This window comes from Myotis myotis, unplaced genomic scaffold (assembly GCF_014108235.1).
Source record: "Myotis myotis isolate mMyoMyo1 unplaced genomic scaffold, mMyoMyo1.p scaffold_m19_p_1, whole genome shotgun sequence".
NCBI classification, from domain to species: Eukaryota; Metazoa; Chordata; class Mammalia; order Chiroptera; family Vespertilionidae; genus Myotis; species Myotis myotis.
The window spans coordinates 77,978,649-77,984,648 of NW_023416313.1; positions in this window are offsets into that span (position 1 = coordinate 77,978,649).

Genomic DNA, 6,000 nt, shown 5'->3' on the forward strand with positions numbered 1-6,000 from the left:
GCATTCATATCACAAAACAAAATATGCACACATATCAGAAAAAGGATTATTCCCTTGTACCATGATGAAAAAATTAATATTGGTATTACTTAATGAGCTGAGGCTCTTAAAACTATTACTTAAGGAATACAAGTTTTGAACAAGGTGGTATTTCCCCTTATCACTGGGCACATATTTACAGATGATTACTTTAACAAAAGTTATTTAAATCTATATTTTTTGAGTATTTTTTGGCTCAAAAATATTTTAATGACATCTTGGGGGGTCAAATGCAACATGTTTTTTTTCCCCCAGAAGATACTAGTTTAGCAAGGTTTGCAAGATGACCTTTATTCATGCCTATCTTTTGTAGATTTATGCCTAGTTTTATTTTTGGGCAAATTCACCCACCAAAGAAGTTTCTGATCAGAGGTGTGAGAAAAATCTTCAAACTAATTTTTGTTATAGGTAGATGCTGGCAGCTACCCATTGTCTACACTATCATGAAAGTACAGCAGGGAACACAGAAGGCTGATGGACCTTGGGCTTTAGCAGGGCTAAAGGCTATGTACTGATTGTTCTGTCGAGACAATGGTGGCTCAAGGCAATCCCCTAACCTGACAATCTTTTACTGTTTACCAAACCTTACCTTTGATATGTGTGTTTGCTTTGCTAAAGGGTAAATGTGTATTCTAGTAAATAAAAAGCTATGGGTCCGAAGATTCAGAGAGCCACTCCGATAGAGAGTAAGGCCTCCACCTTGCTCCTCCCCTGCCTTCTAAATTTATGTTTCTTGTCTAGTATATCCGTTTATGCGCAGCCCCTTCTCCAGATCCTGAATCCTCACTGCAAAAGGTTCTGGCAGGTATAATGTTTTTTTAAAGTAACATACATGTTTAATGGTCTTGCACTATAGGTTTTGTGCTGTGCAGGGGCCTAGAGCAGCTCCCATTTTATTATTGGAGGAACTAATGCCAAAGGCAAGTTACCTACTTCCTGCCCCCAGGGAAGACTCTCTGCCCTACCCAAAGCTCACTAGTCACACAGTTGTCCTAGCTACAAACAAACTGAGGGACCACTCATCAATGATGATGATCATGAGGGAAGATGAGTTCATCACCACTTTGACTAATAGAGATGACAAGTACAGTCCCTGCCTGGGGGCCCATTTCTAAAGGAGATTAATGGGGTGGAGAGGGTTGCCATGATGATTGCCAGTCAACATGAAAGAGAAAAGAGAAATTTGGTTTAAAATGAAATATGAGCCTTAAAAGGAGAAAGCACAGGTATGGGAGGAGGGGGAAAAAGAAGGCAGAGGGAGTATTTGATGGCCTAGAGACAGGATCTGTCACATAGTAATGGAAAGTTGGTCTGTAAAATAATTGACCATAGGCCCGAAACAATAACCAGTTAGGTGATTATCAAAGTGAGTAAAAGTGTAATGGTGCCCTGAAGCTAGATGAGAATTGGTGGGCATGTCTCCATCTTTTGTATTAGGATCCTTTACAGTTTTGTCTGGATTGGATTTGAACACATGCATGTTTCCATCTTGTGGCTTTTCTGGAGATGTGACAGGAAAGCCCACCCATGGGAAGTCAGTTCTCCCTCCACTTTGATTCTCATGACCATAGAGAGGCTTCCTGTCCTGCCTTTTCTCAGGCTAAAGATCGTGTGGGCCTCCTCACCTTCCAAACTGTAGGAGATAAAGGGACCACAGTCATCTTAAAGAAGAATAGATTCTCCTGACCTGTTTTCCCTGCTATTCTGCTTCTCCTCCAAGTGAGAGACATGTGTGGGGAAAAGGCATCTGAGGGGTCTGAAGGCCCCGTGGGCACTGAGAGGTCCAGGGATTGGGTGATGTGTCCCCAGGGAGCATTGGTGGGATGGGACTGGGTAAGGAGGCTGGCTGCCTGAGGGACCCACTCACCACTGAACAGCTGGCATCTGGTGCTGCCTTAACAAATAGTGATGTTAGCAGTAAGATCTCCTGGGCAAGATAAAGAAGTCCTGGGACTCCTCTTGGATATCAGAATCAGTAACCCATGAATCTCACAGAAAGGCCATCAGCCTTGAGGATAAACTCTCAGGATGACTAAACACTGGGCCATGGTAGGGATGGGGGTCACCTCAAGTTCTCTTGCTTTACCCTTTCCTGATATGTTTGCAGAAGTTAAGCTCCATTCATTCCCTGGAGAATGGTCTGAATCCCTATAAGCTCACCCATCCTCATCTTCATATCCTCTCTAGAACCACGTCTCTGCCCCCAAGACACAGAGTTATCCGCCAACACCCCTGTCTATCCTCCTCCCCCAGTACATCCACAAGCCTCAGATGAGGGCAGGAAGAGAGATCAATCCTTTGCCTCTCACTTCCCAAGTGTCTCATCCCATCTGCCTCCAAAGCCTGTCTGAATAGCTGACTCCACCCTGAGTCATACCTTCTCAGCCAGAGACACCCCCTCCCATGGTTTCATCTCCACAGACAGACTCCTTAAGCCTCTTTAATCTGCATCGAGGGTTCCACCCTCAATATTTCATCACTTCCCAAAGGCCCCACCTCCTAACACCATCACATTGGGGGCTAGGCTTCAGCACATGAATTTTGGGGAACACAGACATTCAGTCCACAGCAGCATAGCATTAGCCTAGCCTTGGGGAACAGAGACCCAAATGGAGAGTTGGTGTTGACAAGCACAGGGAAAGTAAAGAGTGAGGGGCCCTGGGGAGAGGAGAGAAGCCAGGAGGAAAGAAAGGAGGGCAAGGAGGGCTGGGCGACAAGGTTGAGGCTGTCGGGCCTGGAGGACTCTGTCAGGGAGCTTGAGACAACAGGCTGGTGCTGAGGGTTTGCAACCAGGGTGTGATCTGATCTGACTTGCAGTTTAGACAGATCCTTTTGCTGACATGTGAAAATAAAATGGAAGTGTCATTTTTTTCGGTGGCTGTGAAGCTTGGGTGATCTGGCTGTGCCGAGGACGTTGGATCTCATTGTCCTCCCCTGAAGGCCCTCAATAAAGTAGATTGATCCTAAAAAAACAACAAAACAAAACAAACAAACAAAAAAACAGAGGCGTCAGAACTGGTGCAAGGAAACCTGTTTCAATGATCTTGGTGATAGATGGATTGAATTAAGGTGACAGAGGGAAGGTGCCCTCTGGGCTCATCATGGAGTCACAGGATAGCACTCAAGAGGTCAGGAGCAGGGAAGGCTATAACTCAAAGATGAGTGAGGGGGACTGAGGCTTCCAAACAGACAGCTGGCTGGGCCACCTCATTCTCAGTCACACAAAGTTGATCCAACCTTGGGGCTGCCCCAGGGCCAGCAGCAGCTTTGTTGAGAGCCATCTTACCATATTTATGAAAGGTGTCAGGCCTGGACCACAAAAAACTATAGAATTAAGATGCTTGGCTTTCCTATGAGGTCTAGAATTCCTTCAAAACTGAGCCATCGGATGTGCTATCCCTTTGGCTCCTCTGTCTGAAGGTGGACACTTTAAAGGCCTATCACACCATTTTCTCAACATTCCATCTCAACCCCCTCTGGCAGTCTGTTATTTTGGCATTTGCACTTGGCAGCCACTCCTCTGAGATGGTCACAGACCTCATTGTTGATGTCAGCATTTCACTGACTTAGAAGAAGCTGCAGCGTTGACATTGTAACTCGTGTCTGGACCCAGGGCAGTAGCTTTGATGAATTTGCTGTAACACAGAGCCTGGGGAGCAGTCCAGGCAGGCCTGGGTTGGTGGGCTGGGAGGTATCAATCAACTCACAGACTTCACTCCAACTGTGTCTGGTTTTGTTGAACCAGGAACACACAGCCAGCCAGGGCTCACTTATCCTTGGCTAGCTGGGTGCCAGAGATTATGTGAAGAAATGAAATAAAAAAGAGAAACTCCAAAATGGTGTTGTGGCTGTAATTTTGAACTTCTTGCCCACCAACATTTTCTTAAATTTTTAATTAAAAAAATATTTTATTGATTTTTTTACAGACAAGAAGGGAGAGGGATAGAGAGTTAGAAACATCAGTGAGAGAGAAACATCGATCAGCTGCCTCCTACACACCTCCTACTGGGGATGTGCCCGCAACCAAGGTACATGCCCTTGACTGGAATCGAACCTGGGACCTTTCAGTCCATAGGCTGACGCTCTATCCACTGAGCCAAACCGGCTAGGGCCATTTTCTTAAATTTTATGTCTTTTGCTTTTTATTGGGAGGTTTTATTTATTTTTAAATTTAAAAAAATTTCTTTCACTTATAGTTTATATTCAATATTATTTAGTATTAGTTTCAGGCATACAACATAGTGGTTAGACAATCATATATTTTACAAAGCGTTCCTTCTGATATTTCCAGTACCTAATTGGTACCATACATAGTTATTAAAGTATTATGGACTATAGTTCCTATGCTGTAGTAGAGAGGTTTTACATACATATAAAAGTGAACAGAATGCAATAACGAGCCCACTCCTTCATTACATCATCCATAATGATTAACTCATAACCAAACTTATTTCATCTTGGTTCCCTTATGTGCCCATACTATTTTTAAGAAAATCTAGATAACACATAATGCCATCCTTAAATATTTCAGTATGAAACTCTGACCAAAGCTTTTTATTAGAATTGCTAGGTACTAGAGAGAAAATTAAGTGATTTAAAGTTCTCTTAAAGTGCCGAGTAAAGTTGGAAAAGAAAAAGAGGAAAAACAGGCATTGATGATTCATGTTGAAGACTTGCACACAAACAAGGGGCTCACTGGTGGCAGGGAGGTCTCTGTTGAGTTAAGTTTGCGAGTGGGACCTCAAAGGTCTCACCCACTCCTTTCTGGCTGTTGAGGTGAGGAATTTGCCTTGGGGGGCAGTGAGGAGGAGTTCTTCATGTTGGTTCTTTGGGTAGAGATGGAAGATAGCAGGTAGTCGACCCTGGTCCTATAAATTGTCTTTTGAGCCCCATGTGAGAGTTTCAGGCAGAAGCTTAGGCAGCTGTTTCGTGAGGAACATGCGAGACTCTGTGGGTGAGGACATATTCTGGTGCCAAAATGGCCCCGGAGATTTGGGCTGTGGAAACACTGGGAGGCAGCAGCCTGTGCTCTTGGCTACCTCAAGGGGGACACCAGTAGCAGCAGCTGTGGTACGATGCTCGAAAGGCTGTCCAAGCAGAAGATAACGAAGGGCTTCAGGAACAAGACCAACAAGGTGCAGCAGGCTCTGTTGCTGGTGGGAGCTCTGTAGATGGACTAAAGAGGGCGTGTAGGACACCGCTAAGAGCCATTACGTTTTTCTGAGAGGGGTGTGTCAGTCACACTGCTCTCCAGCCTTGAGAGCTAGGTGTGGTGATAATGAATCCAGTTTGCAGATAAAACAGGACTGAGGTTGGGGCCAGAGCACAGGGTGGTGGCTGTAGCTGACAGCAAGGAGCATGAGGTAACCATAAACTTGGGAGGGGAGTTCAGGAGAAGCAGGATGTGGGCTCTGGAGCCATCTGCCTGGGTCTGAACCCTCACTCTGCCACTTTAAACTACTGACTTAGCCCTTCTGCACCTCTGTTTCCTCATCTGTGAAGTGTAGTGTTTGTGAAGGTTGAAGGATTAATGCATGCAAAATGCTTAATACGGCCTCTCACACATGTTAAGCACTCAGGCAGTGCTAGGTATTGCTGTTGTTATTTTTATTACTATTAACATTGTTGACATGATGCTGATGATAGGAAGTCAGAGGGAGCGCTGTCACTGAGTAAAGTCCCGCACCTTCAGCACTGGTTCAAGCTCCCACCTACTCTGACTCACCTTGCCTGTCATTTCCTAACAGGACTCAGCTACATTTCCCACTCACCCTAGTACCCTTTTCCTGCCTTTCCCTAGGATTCCCCTCTCCACCCATGGAAGCTCCATTTCTCACTTTGAACCCTTTTTCAAGGCCTTTCTCAGACATCACTTTCTCGGTAGGGCATGAGCTCCCCCTCCCAACTCCCAGGGCCTCTGCTTTTGCGGCTGATGTGACTGGCAGGCATACCTTTGAGAAC